Raw genomic sequence first — 19,800 nt, forward strand, 5'->3', positions numbered from 1 at the left:
GCTAGAAAATCTTTATTTATTTATTTATGTGGTGTGTGTGTGTGTGTGTGTGTGTGTGTGTGTGTGTTACAGGGAATGGAATTCAGGGGCACTCTACCTCCGAACTACACACCTAGTCTTATTTATTTATTTATTTATTTATTTATTTATTTATTTATTTTGGTGGTACTGGGGGTGGAACCCAGAGGCTTTCTACCTCTGGGCTATACTCCCAAGCCTTTTTAATATTTTATTTGGAAACAGGGTCTCACTAAGTTGCTGAAAGCCTCACTAAGTAGCTGAGGCTGGCTTCGAACCTGTGCGAGCCTGCCCAAGCGCGGAGATTAAAAGCGTGCGCCACCATGCCCTGCTACACCTAGTCTTATTTTTTATTCTTTTTTTTTTTTTTTTTTTTTTTTGCTGGTCTCGGGATGGGACCCAGGGGCATTCTACCTTTGTGCTATACCTTCTGCCCTAATTTTTATTCTTTATTTTGAAACAGGGTCTCACTGAGTTGCAGAGGGCCTCACTAAGTAGCTGAGGCTGTCCGCAAACCCAGATCCTCCAGTCTCAGCCTCCCGAATGCTGGGATTACAAGCATGCGCCTTCATACCTGGCTATTCTTTATTTTGACACAGGTTCTCACTAAGTTGGAGAGGGTCTTACTAAGTAGCTGAGGCTGACCAGGAACTTTCAATCTTCCTGTCTCAGCCTTCCAAGTACTGGGATTCAAGCCTGTGTCACCATGCCGAGCATTATCTAGGCAATCTTAAGGCTCACCTTGGTTGTCTTTCGTTTCTCAGGGATCACTTTCTTTTAATTGTCTAAGGTCTTATATCTTGAAATGTCTTGTTCCATATATTTGTTTGGATTTCTATTTGTTTCAGGCAGGAGAGCAAATCTGGTTCACATATTCCATCTTGGTTGGAAGTTAGAAACCTCTTTATTGCTTTGTACTATCATCTGTATTGCTCACAGGATATTAAAACCTCCATCATGGATTTGGCTATTTTTCCTTTATTTCTTTTGAAATCTCCTTCTCCTACTCTTCCTATTTTCTTTTTTAAAAATTCTTTATATTGAGACAGGGTCTCACTAAGTTACAGAGAGCCTTGCTAAATTGTCAAGGCTAGCCTTGAACCTGCGATCCTCCGGTCTCAGCCTCCCAAATTCTGGGATTACAAGCTTGTGCCACCACGCTTGACTTAAGGTCTGCAATTTAGTGAGGCTCTCAACAATTTAGGGAGACCCTGTTTCCAAGGAAATAAAGATAAAAAGGGCTAGGGTGTAGCTCGGAGGTAGAATGTCCCTGGGTTCAATTACAAATAAAAATAAATAAATAGGGCTGGAGATGTAGCTCAATGGTAGAACACCCAAGGATTCACTCTCCAATACCACAAATATAAAATAAAATCATGCCCATAATTCCAGTGTGTGGGAGGTTGACAGGAAGATCACAGGTTCGAAGCCAGCCTCAGCAACTTAGTGAGGCCCTTAGCAACTTAGCAAGTCTGTTTCAAAATAAAAAATAAGAAAGGAGCTGGGTGTGGTGGTGCACGCTTGTAATCTCAGTACTTGGGAGGCTGAGACAGGAAGATCCCAGGTTCAAAGCCAGACTTGACAACTTAGTGAAGCCCCCACAACTTAGTGAGACCCTGTTTTTAAGTAAAAAAAAATAAAATCGGAGCCAGGCGTGGTGGCACACACTTGTAATCCCAGCATTCGGGAAGCTGAGACCTGAGGATCGCGGTTCACAGACAGCCTCAGCTACTTAGTGAGGCCCTCTGCGACTCAGTGAGACCCTGTTTCAAAACAAAGAATAAAAAATTGGGTAGGGGGTGTAGCTCGGAGGTCAAATGCCTCTGGGTTCCATCCCCCGACCTGCAAAAAAAAAAAAAAAAAAAAATCAGGCTGGGGGTTTAACTCAGAGGTAAATGCCCCTGGGTTCAATCCTCAATGTCCCCAAAATAAAAAAAGAACAGGCTGGGGGTATAGCAGCTCAGAGGAAGAATGCCTCTGGGTTCAATCCCAGAACCACAGGAAAAAAAAAAACTCTGTTTGAGGTATAAGTAGAATGCCATTGGGTTAAATCGCCAGCAACACACACACACACACACACACACACACACACACACACACACACACGAAAGAGCTGGGCACAGTGACACATGCCTATAATTCCTGTACTTTGAGAGGTTCAGACAGGATTGAAGATTGGAGGCCAGCCTCAGCAATTTAGCAAACCTCTCAACAATTCAGCAACAGCAACAACCACCTCAACAACTGGGAGCCGGGTGTGGTGGCCCACGCTTGTAATCCCAGTATCCCAGTACTTGGGAGGGTGAGACAGGAGGGTCACAGGTTCACAGCCAGCCTCAGCTACTTAGGTCCTCCACAACTTAGACTCTTTCAAAATAAAGAATAAAAAAATTGGGCCGAGGGTGTAGCTCGGAGGTAGAATGCCCCGGGTTCCATCCCCAGTACCGCAAAAAAAAAAATTCTTTTAAGGCCAACCTGGGCAACTTAGTAAGACTCTTCCTCTCAAAGGGGGCCTTCAAGCTGGGAGTGGTGGCGCACACTTGTAATCCCAATATTCAGGAGGCTGACACTGGAGGTTCTCGGACAGCCTCAGCTACTTAGTGAGGCCCTCCGCAAGTTAGTGAGACCCTGTTTCAAATTAATAAAGCTAGGCGTGGTGGCGCACATTTGTAATCCCAGCATTATGGAGGCCGAGACCTGAGGATCACGGTTTCTGGACAGCCTCAGCTACTACTTAGTGAGGCCCTCTGCAACTCAGTGAGACCCTGTTTCAAAATAAAGAATAAAAATAGGGAAGGGGGTGTAGCTCGGAGGTTGAATGCCCCTGGGTTCCATCCCTAGACCTGCAGAAAGGAAGAAAGAGAGAGAGAGAGAGAGAGAGAGAGAGAGAGAGAGAGAGAGAAAAGAAAGAAAGAAAGAAAGAAAGAAAGAAAGAAAGAAAGAAAGAAAGAAAGAAAGAAAGAAAGAAGCTGGGCGTGGTGGCGCACGCTTGTAATACCCGCACTTGGGAGGCTGAGACAGGAGGATCACATGGGTTCGAAGCCAGCCTCAGCTACTTAGTGAGGCTCTCTGCAACTTAGTGAGACCCTGTTTCCAAATAAAATAGAAAATAGGTCTGGGAGTATAGCCAGAGGTAGAAAGCCCCTGGTTCCACCCCCAGTACCTCCAATAAAAATAAAAATAAAAATAGAGAATAAAAACTAACCCGGGTGCACGCTTGTAATCCCTGCGTTTGGGAGGCAGAGAGAGGAGTATCCCGCAGGTTCGAAGCCTTTCTTGCTGGCTTAAGAGACACTGTTTCCAAATAAAAATATAAAAATAGCCCTGGGAGTGTAGCCCAGAGGTAGAAGGGCTTCCAGAAATCCCAGTACCACAAAAAAAAAAAAGAATAAAAACTAGGGCAGGGGGTGTGGCTCTGAGGTTGAATTCCCCTGGGTCCCAGCCCCAGACCCACATAAAAAAGGGAGGCTTCAGTATAGATCAATTGTAGAACACCCCTAGGTTCAGTCACCCATACTCGTCAAAACAAAAACCTCAGAGCATGTTCTACCATATTTGCCTCTGATTTTATTGCCTTCTAGAAAACACTGTCTACTTGATTATTAGCTTGAATATTTTTTGTGGGACTAGAGATTGAACCCAGGGACAGTCTGCCCCTGAGCTACATGTCCAGCCATATATTATAATTTTTTAAAATTTAAAACAGGTTCTCACAAAGTTGCTGATGGCCTCGATAAATGGCTGAGGCTGGTCTTCAAACTGCAATAATCCTGTCTCAGTTTCTCAAATACTGGGATTACAGGTGTGTACCACTATGCTTGAATTTAGTTTAAAAACATTTTTTTGGTACTGGGTATTGAGCCCAGGGGCATTCTACCTCCAATCTATACCCCCAGCCCTATTTTTATTTTTATTTCAAAACACCATCTAAGCAAGTTGATGACAGTCTAACTATTTGCTGAGGCTGTCCTCAAACCTGTGTTCCTCCTGTCTCAGCCTCCCAAGGACTAGGTTTACAGATGTGTGGCACCACAACTGGCTTAGTTTTTTTGTGGTGCTGGGGATGGAACCTAGGGGATTTTCTACCTTTGAGCTATACCACCAGCAGATTTTTTATTCTTTATTTTGAAACAGGGTCTCACTATGTTACAGAGGGCCTCACTATGTGGTTGAGGCTGGCCATGAAATAGGGATTCTTCTTTTTTTTTTTTTGGTGGTACTGGGGTTCCTGTAAGCCCTTCTACCTCTGGGCTACACTCCCAGACCTATTTTTTTTATATTTTGAAACAGGGTCTCGTAAGCCAGCGCGGCTGGCTTCAAACCTGCACGATCCTCCTGTCTCCGCCTCCCAAGCGCGGGGATTACAAGCGTGCGCCACCACACCCGGCATTTGAAATAGGGATTCTTCTATCTCAGCCTCTCAAGTACTAGGATTACAAGCGTGGGCCACCATGCCTAGATCAGTTTTTTCTTTTTTACTTTCTTTCTTTCTTTCTTTCTTTCTTTCTTTCTTTCTTTCTTTCTTTCTTTCTTTCTTTCTTTTTCTTTTCCTTCCTTCCTTCCTTCCTACCTTTCTTTTCAGTACTAGGAATTGAATACAAAGCATTCTACCCCTGGGATATACCCCTAGCCTTATTTTATTTTTTTTCATTTGAAAACAAGGTCTTGATAAGTGGCTGAGAGCCTCACTAAATTGCTAAGGCTGACTTTGAACCTGCAATCCTCATGTTTCAGCCTCTTAAATTCTGGGATTGTGCCACTAGGCCCAGCTCCCAGCTTAGTTTGAAAAAATTTTAAAATCACTTTCATGTGTTCGCCTATAATCCTAGGATCATTTTAGCAAGACTTGTTTCAAATTAAAAATAATCTGGGTGTGGTGACATACACCTGTAATCCCAGTACTTGGGAGACTAAGACAGGAGGATCCAGGTTCATGGCCAGCCTCAGTTACTTAGTGAGGCCCTCTGCAACCTAGTGAGACCCTGTTTCAAAATAAAAAATAAAAAATAAATGGGCTGGGGTGTAGCTTGGAGGCAGAGTAACCCTGGGTCCCACCCCCAGTACTGGGGGAACAAAAAGCATGACAAATAAAGAAAAGCCAGAATTAGCCGGGCATGGTGGTACAGGCTTTTAATCCCAGTATTTGGGAGGCTGAGACAGTAGGATCATGGGTTCATGGCCAGCCTCAGCTACTTAGTGAGGCCCTCTGCAACTTAGTGAAACCTTGTTTCAAAAAAAAAAAAATAAATAAAAGAATAGAGTGGGGGTGTGGCTCAGAAGTAGAATGCCTAGTAACTCTTAACTCTGTTTACATTGTCTTTGGATATACAATTTTTTTTTATTTTTAGGGAGTTTGTTTACCCTTCTGTTGCCTGTGCCATTGAAATCATATCCAAGAAATCACTGCCAATTTCAATGTTGTGAGGTTTTATGACCCAGATTTTCTTCTAAAAGTTTATAGTCTTAAGATTTATATGTAGGTCTTTTATCTATTTTGAGTTAATACTTGTATATGGGATTAGGTAAGGGTCCAATTTTATTCTTTTCCATGTAATTATTTTTCAACAATATTTAGTTAAAAGATTATTATTTCCACCACCAAATGTTCGTGGAAACCTTGTCAAAAATAACTTGACAATATAGGGAAGAATTTAGCTCTAGGCTTGTATTTAACTCCAATGGTTTATATATCTGCCTTTAGAACAGTACTACACTGTTTCAATTATTGTAGCTTTATATGGTTTGAAATCAGAAAATATATATCTTCTAGCTTTGTTGTTTTTCAAGATCGTTTTGGGTATCTGGAATCCATATTCCATATTAGGATAGATTTTTTTCTGAAAAATAAATATATAAATATATGATAGTTTCACCTAAAAAAACAGAAAAAAATATTCTCTGGTAAGAAAGAAAGCAAAAAGAAATATTGAAATGTTATCTTTAAGTCATCAAAAGCTTGGTATCAGACAAACTGTTATGTGAGATTATCTTCGTTAATTTTGGATAAATTGCTATAATACTAGATGTCAACCACTAAGCCAAGCATGGGAAGGAGGGATGGGGAGAGAATGGGGTGGGGATCGGGTGGGGGCTGACTGGGCGATGTGTGCATGTATGTCTACAAAAGTTTGTATCCCACTATGATGTATGAATACAGTGCACCAATAAAATTTAAAAAAAAGAAGTAGAATGCCACTGGGTTCAATCCTCAGTACCACAAAAAAGAAAGAAAGAAAAGCCAGAACTGAGAGAAGGAAACAAAAATGATTGCATTTGCTCTAATGTACAACTGGTCTTTCCGTCTTTTGTGATATTGCCACTTCTGATGAAACTCATGGATTTTGTAGAATGTCCCTCAATTTGGGTTTCTCTGATATTTCCACATGGTTTCACTGAGGTTATGAATTTTGGGGAAAGAAGACCCAAAAAGTGGAAAGCCTTTCTCTTTACATCATTTTAGGGGTCCATGATATCTTGTGTCTTATTACTGGTGAGACTAACTTGTCTTGGATAAGGTTGGTACCTTAACCATGAAGTTAATATTTTTCACTTTCCACATTCTCATCATAAAAAGCAAGACCACAAATCCAGTTCACATCCAAGAGAAGGAAAATTAAACTTCATTTCTTGGAAGGATGATAATTGAATTGTGTGGTGGGGGGGGCACGTGTACTTGGGATTGAACCCAGGAAACCAGGCATGGTGGCTCACGTTTGTAATGCCGGTACTTGGGAGGCTGAGACAGGAGGATCCAGGTTCCTGGTCAGCCTCAGTTAAGTACTTAGTGAGGCCCTCTGCAACTTATTGAAACTCTGTTTTCAAAATAAAGAATAAAAAGCTGGGTTGATGGTACAAGCTTGTAATTCTAGCATTTGGGAGGCTGATACAGACCATAGTATGTAGTATCGTGCAGGTTGGAAGCCAGCTGCAGTTACTTAGTAAGATCCTTTGCAACTTAGTGAGACCCTGTTTCAAAAAATAAAGAATAACCGGGCGTGGTGGTGCACACTTGTAATCCCCGCTCTTGGGAGGCTGAGACAGGAGGATCACACAGGTTCGAAGCCAGCCTCAGCTACTTAGTGAGGCTCTCAACAACTTAGTGAGACCCTGTTTCCAAATAAAATATAAAATAGGTCTGGGAGTATCGCCTGGAGGTAGAATGAATAAAAATAGGGCTGTGGATGTAGCTCGGAGTTCTGCCCCTGGGTTCCATCCCCAGCATCACCAAAAAAACAAAACAAAACAAAACCAAAAAACCAGGGAGGGGGAATTAAATCCAGTGGCATTCTACCTTTTAGCTATATCCCTAGCCTTTTTATTTTTGTAGTACTGAGGATTGAATTCAGGGGCATTTGACCTCTGAATTATACCCCCAACCTTTTTTTGTTTTTTGATACTGGGGATGGAACCCAGGAGCATTTGATCTCTGAGCTACACCCCCAGCCCTATTTTTTTATTCTTTTTTTAAAATTTTATTTATATTTATATATTATTTATTTATTTATTTATTTATTTGGTGGTACTGGAGGTGGAACCCAGAGGCTTTCTACCTCCGGGCTATACTCCCAGACCCATTTTATATTTTATTTGGAAACAGGGTCTCACTCCCAGACCCATTTTATATTTTATTTGGAAACAGGGTCTCACTAAGTTGCTGAGAGCCTCACCAAGTAGCTGAGGCTGGCTTCGAACCTGTGCGATCCTCCTGTCTTAGCCTCCCAAGCGCGGGAATTACAAGCGTGTGCCACCACGCCCGGCTTTTTAATTTTATTTTTATGGTTCTGGGGGTGGAACCCAGGGGCTTTCTACCTACGGGCTATACTCCCAAACCTATTTTATACTTTATTTGGAAACAGGGTCTCACTAAGTTGCTGAGAGCCTCACTAAGTAGCTGAGGCTGGTTTCGAACCTGTGTGATCCTCCTGTCTCAGCCTCCCAAGCGCTGGGAATACAAGTGTACGCCACCATGCCCAACTTTATTCTTTATTTTGAAACAGGGTCTCACTGAGTTGCAAAAGGCCTCACTAAGTAGCTGAGGCTGGTCTTGAACCTGCGATCCTCAGCCTTCCAAGTACTGGGATTACAAGCATGCATCGCTAGATTAGGCTCCCAGGGCTTTTAATTTTTAATTTGAAAACATAAACGGAATTTATTACCCTAGTATATCATACAGTCTTATCTCTGTTTCCTCACACTCATGTTTGTTTTCTGCTGCTCTCTCTTATCTCACCGTCTGGCTTGGCTACACAGCACATCCTTCAACTGTCAGCCCATAGCAGCAAAATGCTTATTCCACAACCCAACACCTTTCACAGGGTCAAGGTTCTAGCTCCGAAACCCATCCTTCCAGGAATGTCAGTGCTTGGGAATAAATGTTTAGCCAAGCAGGCCTCCCAGGATGGCTAGCTCCAGTAAGATGAGGATGGAAAGCAGCTGCTTGTTGATTGGCACTTTTCTGGACATTGAATGGAGAATCTTTTTACTTTAAGTTTTCACTTGTGTTAACCAGTCTGCTCTTTTTTTTTTTTTTTTTTTTTTTTTGCGGGTCTGGGGATGGAACCCAGGGGCATTTGACCTCTGAGCTGCACCCCCTGCCCAATTTTTTATTCTTTACTTTGAAACCGGGTCTCACCGAGTTGCAGAGGGTCTCACTAAGGAGCTGAGGCTGTCCTTGAACTGCAATCCTCCTATTTCAGCCTCCTGAATGCTGGGATTACAAGTTTGCGCCACCACACCCGTCTCTTCTTCTATTATTTCTCAGCCAATTTGGTCAGTCTCTGTGGAAATATAATGACACTACTCAGTACTTAGGATGGTCTGGTTCAGAGTTTTGGTGCCTTGCAGAAGCAATGCCCTTTGGGTCACTAGCCCATTCATACACTCATCTTCTAAGGCATATGAATCACATTTCATGTCTCCTTGATATGACCATCAAAGGTGGGCTTCTCACTTCCCAGTAGAGTTTGCCAAGGTCCCCCCGGTCATTTCATAGACGTTTTGGGGTTACTGAAAGACGTGGGAGCACACCAGAGCTCTTCCTCCATCTCTGCCAGCATTTTGTTTGCTTCCTGGTGCTTTTCACCAAAATCTCTGATCAACCCGGGCGTGGTGGCGCACGCTTGAAATCCCAGTGCTTGGGAGGCTGAGACAGGAGGATCGCAGGTTTGTGGCCACCCTTAGCTACTTAGTGAGGCCCTCTGCAACTTTGTGAGAACCTGGTTCAAAATAAAGAAGAAAAAATAGGGTCGGGTGTGTAGCTTGGAGGGAGAATGCCCCTGGGTTCTATCCTCAGTACTGCGAAAATAAATAAATAAATAAATATAAATAAAATAGGGCTGGGGGTATATCTTAGAGATATAACGCCCCTGAGTTCAAATCCCCAGTAACACACACACACACACACACACACACACACACACACATGTGCTCTGATCAACTTTTTTTTTTTTCAGTCCCGGAGGTTCCTAGCAGCTGTTCGGTGTTCCTCATAGATCTTCATGGAGGCTCTAGAAGATCTCGTGTAGCTTCTTGCAGTGCCCCGAGGAAGCAGTGGAGCTAGCTAAGGCGCAGGGCACACCCAGTAGCAGTTGTTGAGATTCTGAGGGCTGGGACCATTCCTAGCCCCGCAGTCAGCCGCCAGTCCTGAAGCCATCACAGATGACCCCTGCGCCACAGCCACCCAAATTGAAATAGGACCTTGCTAAGTTGCTAAGGCTGGCCTTGAACCTGCAAACCTCCTGTCTTCCCACCGTTCAGTACTGGTATTAGAGGTGTGTACCACCATTCCCACCTGAGATCAAATATTTAATATATATATTTTGAAATTGATACTATAAAGCTATGAAACTATTGTATTTCACCTTAGAGTTTTACCAGCTACTTTGTGTGTGTGTGTGTGTGTGTGTGGTATTGGGGATGGAACCCAGGGGCTTTCCACCTCTGGGATAGATTCCCAGATCTATTTATATATATATATATATATATATATATATATATATATATATATTTTTTTTTTTTTTTTTTTTTTTTTTTGGTGGTGCTGGGGTTCCTGGAAACCCTTTTACCTCCAGGGTACACTTGCAGACCTATTTTATATTTTTATTTGGAAACAGGGTCTCTTAAGCCAGCGAGGCTGGCTTTGAACCTGCGAGATCCTCCTGTCTACGCCTCCCAAGCACAGGGATTACAATCGTGTGCCACCACGCCTGGCTCGATTTTTGTATTTTATTTGGAAACGGGGTCTCACTAGGTTGCTGACAGCCTCACTAAGTAGATAAGGCAAGTAGATAAGGCTGGCTTTGAGCCTGTGTGATCCTCTTGTCTCAGCCTCCCAAGTACTGGAATTGCAAGCATGCACCACCATGCCCGGCTTACTTTAAGTTTGTAGTAGATCATTGTCTGCAGGAATTATTAGAGTTCAAAATTTTTTTTTTGTTTTTTTTGCGGGTCTGGGCATTCAACCTCGGAGCTACACCCCCAGGGTCTAAGTTGTGGAGGGCCTCACTAAGTAGCTGAGGCTGTCCATGAACCACGATCCTCCAGTCTTAGCCTCCTGAATGCTGGGATGATGGGATTACAAGTGTGTGCCACCAAGCCTGGCTGAATTTTTTTTTCTTATCCAGTCAGCTCAATGATGTTTTATTTACTTTTATTTTTTCCATTTTAAGTGTAAAGTTTATTCATATTGCTTTACAAACATCATCATTATCTGTGCACAAAATTTCTTTTATATTCCCAAATTGAAATTCTGCACCCATGAAAAATAACTCCCAATCTCCCCCTCCTGGCGAATTTTTAAATATTTATTTATTTGTTTATTTATTTATTTTTGCAGATCTGGAGATAGAACCCAGGGACATTCTACCTCTGAGCTACACCTCTTGCCCTATTTTTTATTCTTTATTTTGAAACAAGGTCTCACCAAGTTTCGCAGGCTCTCATTAAGTAGCTGACAATGTCCGCGAACTTTGATCCTATGGTCTCAGCCTTCAGAATGCTGGGATTACAAGCGTACGCCACCAGGCCCAGCATATTTTTAATTTTTGTACTGGAAATTAATTCCAGGGTCTTTCTACCTCCTAGCTACACTCCCAGCTCTTTTCTTTTTCTTTTTTCTTTTTTTTTTTAGGGTCTGGGGATGGAACCCAGGGGCATTCAATCTCCAAGCTACATCCCTTGCCCCATTTTTTATTCTTTATATTTTTTGTATTTTATAACATTTTTTATTAAGAGGGAACCTATTTCAATATTTCTAAACTGTAAACAATGAGGAACTGAAAAGTCAAAGTTATCACATTAGGGTCACATACAGACATTACTTTTGTGTGTGTGTGTGTGGGGGGGGTCTGGGGATGGAACCCAGAGGCATTCAACCTCCGAGCTACACCTCTGCCCTATTTTTTATTCTTCATTTTGATAAAACCGGGTCTCATTGAGTTGCAAAGGGCCTCACTAAGTAACTGAGGCTGTCCCTGAACCGCAATCCTCTGGTCTCAGCCTCCAAAATGATGAGATTACAAGCGTGAGGCACCAAGCCCGGCTCACACAGTAATTCTTAACATTGTCTCACTGGCTATATAAGCAACTCTGAATCCTTATTAAGCAAACATTTTTGCATATACCGCCTTCTCTTTATCTTTCTGTGCCTTTATTTTTTGTTTGACTTTCAGTAATTCTGCCTGGATGGCTTTATCTTCTGGCGCTATCTCCTGAGCTTTCTTAAGATCAGCCAGTGCTTGATCGTATTCTTTTAATTCTTGCCATCCTTGAGCCCTGCGGTACAGTGCTTTCGTATTTGATGGGTCCATTTCAAGAGCCTCCAAACAACTATCAACCGCTCCCTGCCAATTTGACATCTTCAGTGTACAAGCACCAATATTCAGCACACAGTTTAGGGCTATAGACTGCAGCCTGGATCTAGCTTCTTTCTCAATAACAGCCTTCGAACTATCCACATATCTTAAAACCTATGTATATTTTTTAATGGCCATCTCCCAGTTTGGGGATTTGAAAAAAGTATTTCCAATGTTTTTCAAATCTTCTGTTATTAATAAAATTTTATCTACATCTTTTAAATCTATATCTGCATCCTCAGGGAAATCTGGATGACTATCGCCAGAACCATCTTTTGGGAATATTCCCCAATCATCTCCTTCTTTCAGTTCTCCACAATGTGCAATAATGCACAATTTGGCAGGTTTTTCACCATCAACTTCTACATTTTCTAGTATCCTCGCCACACCTATTCCTTTAATTACTTGGCCAAATACCACATGTTTCCCATCCAAATGAGGAGTTGGGACTGTTGTGATAAAGAACTGAGAGCCGTTTGTGTTGCGGCCTGCATTCGCCATGCTCAATAAGCCTTCCCGATTGTGCTTATAATAAAAATTTTCGTCTTCAAATTTCTCACCATACTTTCTCCTCCTGTCCCATTCTGATTTGAGAAGTCTCCACCTTGAATCATAAATTTCTTAATAATTCAATGAAAAGGACATCCTTTGAAATGGAGAGGTTTCCCAGTCGTAGCTCCAATGCCTTTTTCTCCTGTACATAATGCACGAAATTTTTCTGCAGTTTTGTGTACAATATCTGCAAACAATTCGACCAACTCGCTCCCTGCCGATGTCCACGTCAAAGAAGACTCGGGGGTTACTGGGGTTGGAGGGCTTGGCCTGCGGGGATGGGTGCGACATCTCGAGTGCAGGCGTGTGGAACAGGACCTGGGGACTGTGTGCCTACCCACAGCTCACACTCCAGGACCTATTCTTTATTTTGAAACCAGGTCTCACTGACTTTTCTACTTTGTATCTTTTTCTTGTGGCACTGGGGATGGAACCCAGAGGCATTGATTCCACTGAGCTACACCCTCAGCCCTATATTTTAGTCTTTTTATTGTTGAAACAGGGTCTCACTGAGTTGCGAAGGGCCTTGGTAAATTGTTGAGGCTGTCCGAGAACCGCAATCCTCTGGTCTCCCAGAACGCTGGGATTATAAGCATGTGCCACCACGCCCAGCTCTCTACTTTGTATTTTGAAACAGAGTCCCAGTGAATTGATGAAGTTGGCCCCAAACTGAGGATCCTCCTGTCTCAGCCTCCCAGGTCCTGGGATTATTGGTGTGTACCACTGCATCTGGCACAGTGCACAGTGGAATTTGAATGAAAAATGTCTACTTCACTCATTCCTTCTACATTGAGTATTTGGAATTCTTTTTGTCTAGTACTGATGATTAAACCCAGAGCTTAGGTGTGCTTGACAAACATTCTACCACTGAGCTACAGCCCAAGCTCATTTGAATTCTTTCCTTTTTTTTCTTGAGCCTAAACCCATGGGTATTCTTCCCAGCTACACCCCTAGTCTTATGTATGTATATATTTTTGTGATACTGGGGACTGAACTCAGGAGCATTCTACCTCGGAGTTAAACCCTCAGCCCAATTTTATTTTAATTTTTAAACAGGATCTCCCGGAGGGTGATGAGAGTCTTACTATTTGCTGAGGCTGTCCTTGAACCTTCTAATCCTTCTTCCTCAGCCTCCCAAGTACTAGAATCACAAGCATGCACCACCAAGCCTGGCTTTATTTTTGAGACATGGTCTCACTAAGTTTCTGAGAATCTTACTAAGTTGCTGATACTGGCTTTGTACCTGCAATCCTCCTGTCTCAGCCTCCTAAGTACTGCTATTACAGGTATGTGCCACAATGCCCAGCTCCATCTGGAATTTTTTTTTTTTTTTTGGTGGTAATGGGAGTGGAACTCAGAGGCTACCTCTGGGCTTTACTCCCAGACCTATTTTCTATTTTATTTGGAAACAGGGTCTCACTGCGTTGCTGAGAACCTTACTAAATAGCTGAGGCTGGCTTCAAACCTGTGCCATCCTCCTGACTCAGCCTCCCCAGCGCTGAGATTACAAGCGTGCGCCACCATGCCCGACTTTTGGAATTCTTATGTAAGGAAGAGTTATCCCTTTGCTAGAAGTGTGTGTGTGTGTGTGTGTGTGTGTGTGTGTGTGTTTGTGGTGATAGGGATTAAACCCAGGGTCAGTCTACTTCTGAGCTACAATCCCAGACCTATTTTACTTTATTTTTGTGGTAATGGGGATGGAACCCAGGGGTATTTTACCTCCGAGCTAATACCCCAGCCTTTTTTTTTTTTTTGCAGTACTGGTTATGAAACCCAGGGGCATGCTACCTCTGAGCTTCACCCCAGCCCTAATTTTTGATTCTTTATTTTGATACAGGTTTCACTGAGTTGCAAAGAGCTTCACCAAGTAGCTGAGGCTGTCTGCGAACCATGATCCTCCTATTTCAGCCTCCCAAATGCTGGGATTATAAGTGTGCGCTACCACGCCCGGCTTCCCAGTCCTATATTTTATTCTTTATTTTGAAACAGGGTCTCACGAAGTTGCAAAGTGCCTCACTAAGTAGTAGCTGAGGCTGTCCGCGAACCTTGATCCTCCTGTCTCAGCCTCCCAAATGCTGGGATTACAAGTATGTGTCACCACACCCAGCTCCTATTTTATTTTTTATTTGGAAACAGGGTCTTACTAAGTTGTTGATACTTTATAAAGCCAGGTGTGGTGGCACACGCTTGCAATCCCAGTACTTGGGAGGCTGAGATAGGAGTATTACAGGTTCACAACCAGCCTCAGCTATTTAATGAGGACCTTCACTACTTAGTGAGTGAGGTCCTGTTTCAAAATAAAGAATAAAATAGGCCTGGATGCTCAGGTGTAGAATGCTCCTGGGTTCAATCCCCAGTACCGCGCGCGCGCGCACACACACACACACACACACACACACACAATATATATATATATATATATATACACACACACATACATACATATGCATACACACACACTATATATATACACACACATACATACATATGCATACACACACACACACACACACACACACACACATATATATATATATATATGAATTTGACTTATAGCCAGGCATAGTGGTGTATGCTTCTAATTCCAGTACTTGGGAGGCTGAGACAGGAGGATCACAGGTTCAAGGACAGCCTCAGCAAGTAGTGAGGTTCTCAGCAACCTAGTGAGACTCTGTTTCAAAATAAAGAATACTAGCCAGGTGTGGTGGTGCACGTTTGTAATCCCTGTGCTTGGTAGGCTGAGACAGGAGGATTGTGCTGGTTCGAAGCCAGCCTCATTTGGCTTAAGAAACCCTGTTTCCAAGTAAAATATTTTAAAAAATAGGTCTGGGAGTATATCCCAGAGGTAGTAGGCTCCTGGGTTCCATCTCCAGTACCACCAAAAAAATAAAGAAATAAAAAGAGCCGGGCATGGTGGCGCACGCTTGTAATCCCAGGAAGGGATTACAAGGAGGCTGAGACAGGAGGATCGCACTTCACGGACAGCCTCAGCTATTTAGTAAGGCCATCCGCAACTTAGTGAGTCCCTGTTTCAAAATAAAGAATAAAAAATAGGGTATAGCTCAAAGGTCAAATGCCCCTGGGTTCCATTCCCAGACCCGCAAAAAAATAGATATATAATTATAATAAATAAATAGAGAGCCAGGCGTGGTGACACACGCTTGTAATCCCCGCGCTTGGGAGGCTGAGACAGGAGGATCGCACATGTTCGAAGCCAGTCTCAGCTACTTAGTGAGGCTTTCAGCAATTTAGTGAGACCCTGTTTCCAAATAAAATATAAAAAGGTCTGGGAGTATAGCCCGGAGGTAGAAAGCCTCTGGGTTCCACCCCCAGTACCACAAATAAATAAATAAATAAATAAATAAATAAATAAATAAATAAAGTAAAAAGGGCTAGGACTATAGCTCAGAGGTAGAATGCCCCTGGGCTCAATCCTCATGAACAAAAATAGAGTATAGCAACATTGAGAAAACTAATGGTATCAAGGAGTCACCAGTCTGGTGATAGGGACTCAGCGACCAGGCCTGAGGAGTTGAGTGACAAGTTAGAAAGAGCAAAGGAGGCTTGGTGGCACTCTAGTAATTCCAATACTTGGGAGGCTGAGACAGGAGGACTGCAAGTTTGTGGCCAGACTCAGCAACTCAGGGAGGCCCTGATTCAAAAATAAAAAATAAGATAGGGCTGGGGGCATGGCTCAGAGGTAGAATGCCCCTGGGTTCAATCCCTAGTGCCATCCACCAAAAAAAAAAAAAAAAAAAACCAGAAGAAGAAAAAAGAAAAAGAATACAAAAGAAAAAAGAAAATCCAGCTGTGGTGGCACTCACCTGTAATCCCTATACTTGGGAGGCTGAGACAGGAGAATCGCAGGTTCGCGGACAGCCTCAGCTACTTAGTAAGGCACCTTCCAACTCAGTGAGACCCTGTTTCAAAATAAAGAATAAAAAAGTAGGGCTGGGAGTGCAGCTCAGGGAGTAGAATACCCCCAGGTTCCATCCTCAGTACTGCAATAAGTAAATAAATAAATAAATAAATAAACAAATAAATAAATAAAAAAGGTAGCAAATATGGTGGTTATCTTGTAGGGGGGAAGTCTGCAGTGATCATGCCCTCTCACAACACTCAGCGTTCAGTGTGATGGGAGATATGCAGGAAGTAGGCCTGGTCCCAGCATTCAGGCCTCATAGCCTGGTGGCAGAGATGCAGGGGACAGGCCTGATCTGAGTTTAAGAGCCCGTTTGAGGAATTCCAGAAACAAATATTTTTCCTCTTCATCAAGATACTTGATACTATTCATTTCTGGTGTGTGTGTGTGTGTGTGTGTGTGTGTGTGTGTGTGTGTGTTGCTGCCGATTAAACTCAGGGCATTCTATCTCTGAGTTACACCCCTAACCCTATTTTATTTTTTATTTGGAAACAGGGTCTAAGTTGATGTGAGCCTTACTGAATTGCTGAGGCTGGCTTTGAACCTCCATCTTCTCCTGTTGCAGCCTCCTAAGTACTGAGACAAAGCTCTTCATTTAAATTCTCCCATGGTAGCCAGGCGTGGCAGCGCACGCTTGTAATCCCAGCATTCAGGAGGCTGAGACCGGAGGATCATTGTTCGCAGACAGCCTCAGCTACTTAGTGAGGCCCTTCGCAACTCAGTGAGACCCTGTTTCAAAATAAAGAATAAAGAATAAAAAATTGGGCAGGGGTTGCAGCTCGGAGGACAAATGCCTTTGGGTTCCAGCCCCAGACCAACACACACACAAAAATTCTCCCATGGTGATTTCGTTCAAAACAACCCCCCCATGCCACTCCTGAATGGCAGGGGGCTGTAACTGTCTTCTGTATTTCTATCTTTTTATAAACTCTTTTAAATCTTCAAAAAAATCTGCCAAAATGTGTGATGGTGCATCCCTGGAATCCCTGTACTTGGGATGCTGAAACAGGAGGATTCCAAGTTTGAGCACAGCCTCAGCAAATATCAAGACCATGTTTCAAAAGATATAATAAAATAAGGCTGGGAGTATAACTTAGAAGGAGAATACCCCTGGGTTCCTCAGTACCACAGAAGGAAGGAAGGAAGGAAGGGAAAAAGAAGAAAGAGAGAGAAAGGCCAAATAAAAAATAGGGTTGGTGGTGTAGCTCAGAGGTAGAATGCCCCCTGGGTTTCATCCCCAGTACTATAAAAAATAAAATAAAATAGGGCTGGGAGTATAGTTCGGAGGTAGAATGTCCCTGAGTTGCATCCCTAGTACCACACAACAACACAATGCTGGGTGTGGTGACGTGTGCCTGTAATCACAATACTTGGGAGGATTGCAGGTTCAAGAACATCCTCAGTAAGTAGTGAGACTCTCAGCAACCTAATGAGACCCTGTTTCCAAATAAAAATAAAATAGGGTCCAGGGTATAGCTCAAAGGTAGAATGCCCCTGAGTTCAATCCCCAGTACCACAAAAAGAAAAGAGAAAAAGTCAGGTGTGGTGGCACACACATGTAATCCCAGTAATTGGAAGGCTGAGACAGGAGGATCTCAGGTTTAAGTACAGCTTCAGCAAGTAATGAGACTCATCAACCCAATGAGACCGTTTCAGTATAATTTTTGTGTGTGGTACCGAGGATTGAATTTGGGATATTCTACCTCTGAGCTATACCTTCAGCCCTATACCCTCAGCCCAATTTTATTGTTATTGTGAGGTCTAAATTGCCAGAGGGCCTCAAGAGGTTGGCTGAGGCTGGCGACGAACATGCAATCCTCCTATCTCAACCTCCCAAGTACTAGGATTACAAATGTTCACCACCATGCCCAGCCTGTTTCAAAATTAAAAAATAAGGCTGGGAGTATAGCTTGAAGGTAGAATGCTCCTAGTTCAATCCGCTGTACAAAAAAACGAAAACTAAAAAAACCCGAAAAAAACCCAAAAAAACTAAAACTAAATAATCCCCAAATGTCAATGTGTGCTCCAAAATTGAACTGTTTCCCTGTTCCTCTACCTTTATGGTGTGTGCCCGTGCATGTGAGTCTGTGCGTGTGTGTGTGTGTGTGTGTGTGTGTGTGTGTGTATACATTTTACTGGGGATTGAACCTAGGGGCATTCTACCTGTGAGTTATGCCCACAGCCCTATTTTATTTTTATTTTGAAACAAGGTCTTGCTAGGTTGATTAAATCTCACTACTGTATGCTGAGGCTGTTCTTGAACCTGGGATCCTTTCTCAGCCTCACAAGTACTGGGATTATAGGCATGAGCCACCAAGCTTGGCTCTTTATGGGTTTTTGTTAATGGTGCTTGGCAATTGAACCCAGGGCCTTGTACCTGGAAGCAAGCACTTTAACACCAAGTTACACACCAGCCTTTTTTTTGGAGATAGTGTCTGTTTCCCAGATTGGCAACAAATTTGTGATCCTCCTGCCTCAACCCTCCCAAACACTGTGATTATAGGTATGTGCATGCCACCACACCTGGCCATTATGTATATCATATATTTCATTAATAGTTTCCTATGTGAGCTTGTATGATACATAACTATTATCAGCTACCTATGAGGCTGAGGCAGGAGGGTCATAAGTTTGAGGCCAGCCTTGGTAACTTGGTGGGATCGTGTCTCAAAATAAAATAAATTGCTGGACACTGTGGTGCACGTTTGTAATTCCAGCATTTGGGAAGCTGAGACTGGAGGATCATGGTTCATGGACAGCCTCAGCTACTTAGTGAGGCCCTTCACAACTTAGTGAGACCGTTTCAAAATAAAGAATAAAAGGCTGGGCGTGGTGGCACACGCTTGTAATCCCAGCATTCGGGAGGCTGAGACCGGAGGATCATGGTTCAAGAACAGCCTCAGCTACTTAGTGAGGCCCTCCGCAACTTAGTGAGACCTGGTTTCAAAATAAAGAATAAAAAAAATATGGCTGGGGATGTAGCTCGGGGGTAGAATGCCCCTGGATTTCATCCCCAGTACTGCAAATAAATAAATAAATAAATAAATAAATAAATAAATAACAGAGGGTATAGCTCAGAGGTAGAATGCCCCTGGCGTCCATCCCCAGACCCGCAATAAAATAATAAAAAAGGGGTTTGGCCCATTACTTGGGAGGCTGAGACAGGAAGATCACAGGTTCAAAGCCAGCCTTGGCAATTTGATGAGGCTCTCAGCAACCTAGTGAGACCCTGTTTCCAAATGAGAAATGAAACTGGGCTGAGAGTATAGCTTGGACACAGAATGCTTCTGGGTTCAATTCCTAGTACCAATAAAGCCCCCCCTCCAAAAAAACCCAAAGGGGGTGGGGTTATTGCTCATTGGTAAAGTGTTTGCCCAATGTGTATGAGGCCTTGTGTTTAGTCCCCAGTACCGTACAGGGCAAAAGTGAGCTTGGAAGGCTGAGGGTGTGGCTCAA

General features: G+C 43.0%; 1 pseudogene across 1 annotated transcript; it reads right to left on the reverse strand.

Moving 5' to 3' along the window:
* Positions 1–11,615: 11,615 nt before the first annotated feature.
* On the reverse strand, positions 11,616–12,713 carry LOC308279095 (peptidyl-prolyl cis-trans isomerase D-like; annotated as a pseudogene). Its single transcript has one exon. The product of its transcript is annotated as a peptidyl-prolyl cis-trans isomerase D-like (transcript).
* Between the last annotated feature and the right edge of the window lie 7,087 nt (positions 12,714–19,800).

The sequence above is a fragment of the Muscardinus avellanarius genome, assembly GCF_963383645.1.
Source record: "Muscardinus avellanarius genome assembly, chromosome: X".
NCBI classification, from domain to species: Eukaryota; Metazoa; Chordata; class Mammalia; order Rodentia; family Gliridae; genus Muscardinus; species Muscardinus avellanarius.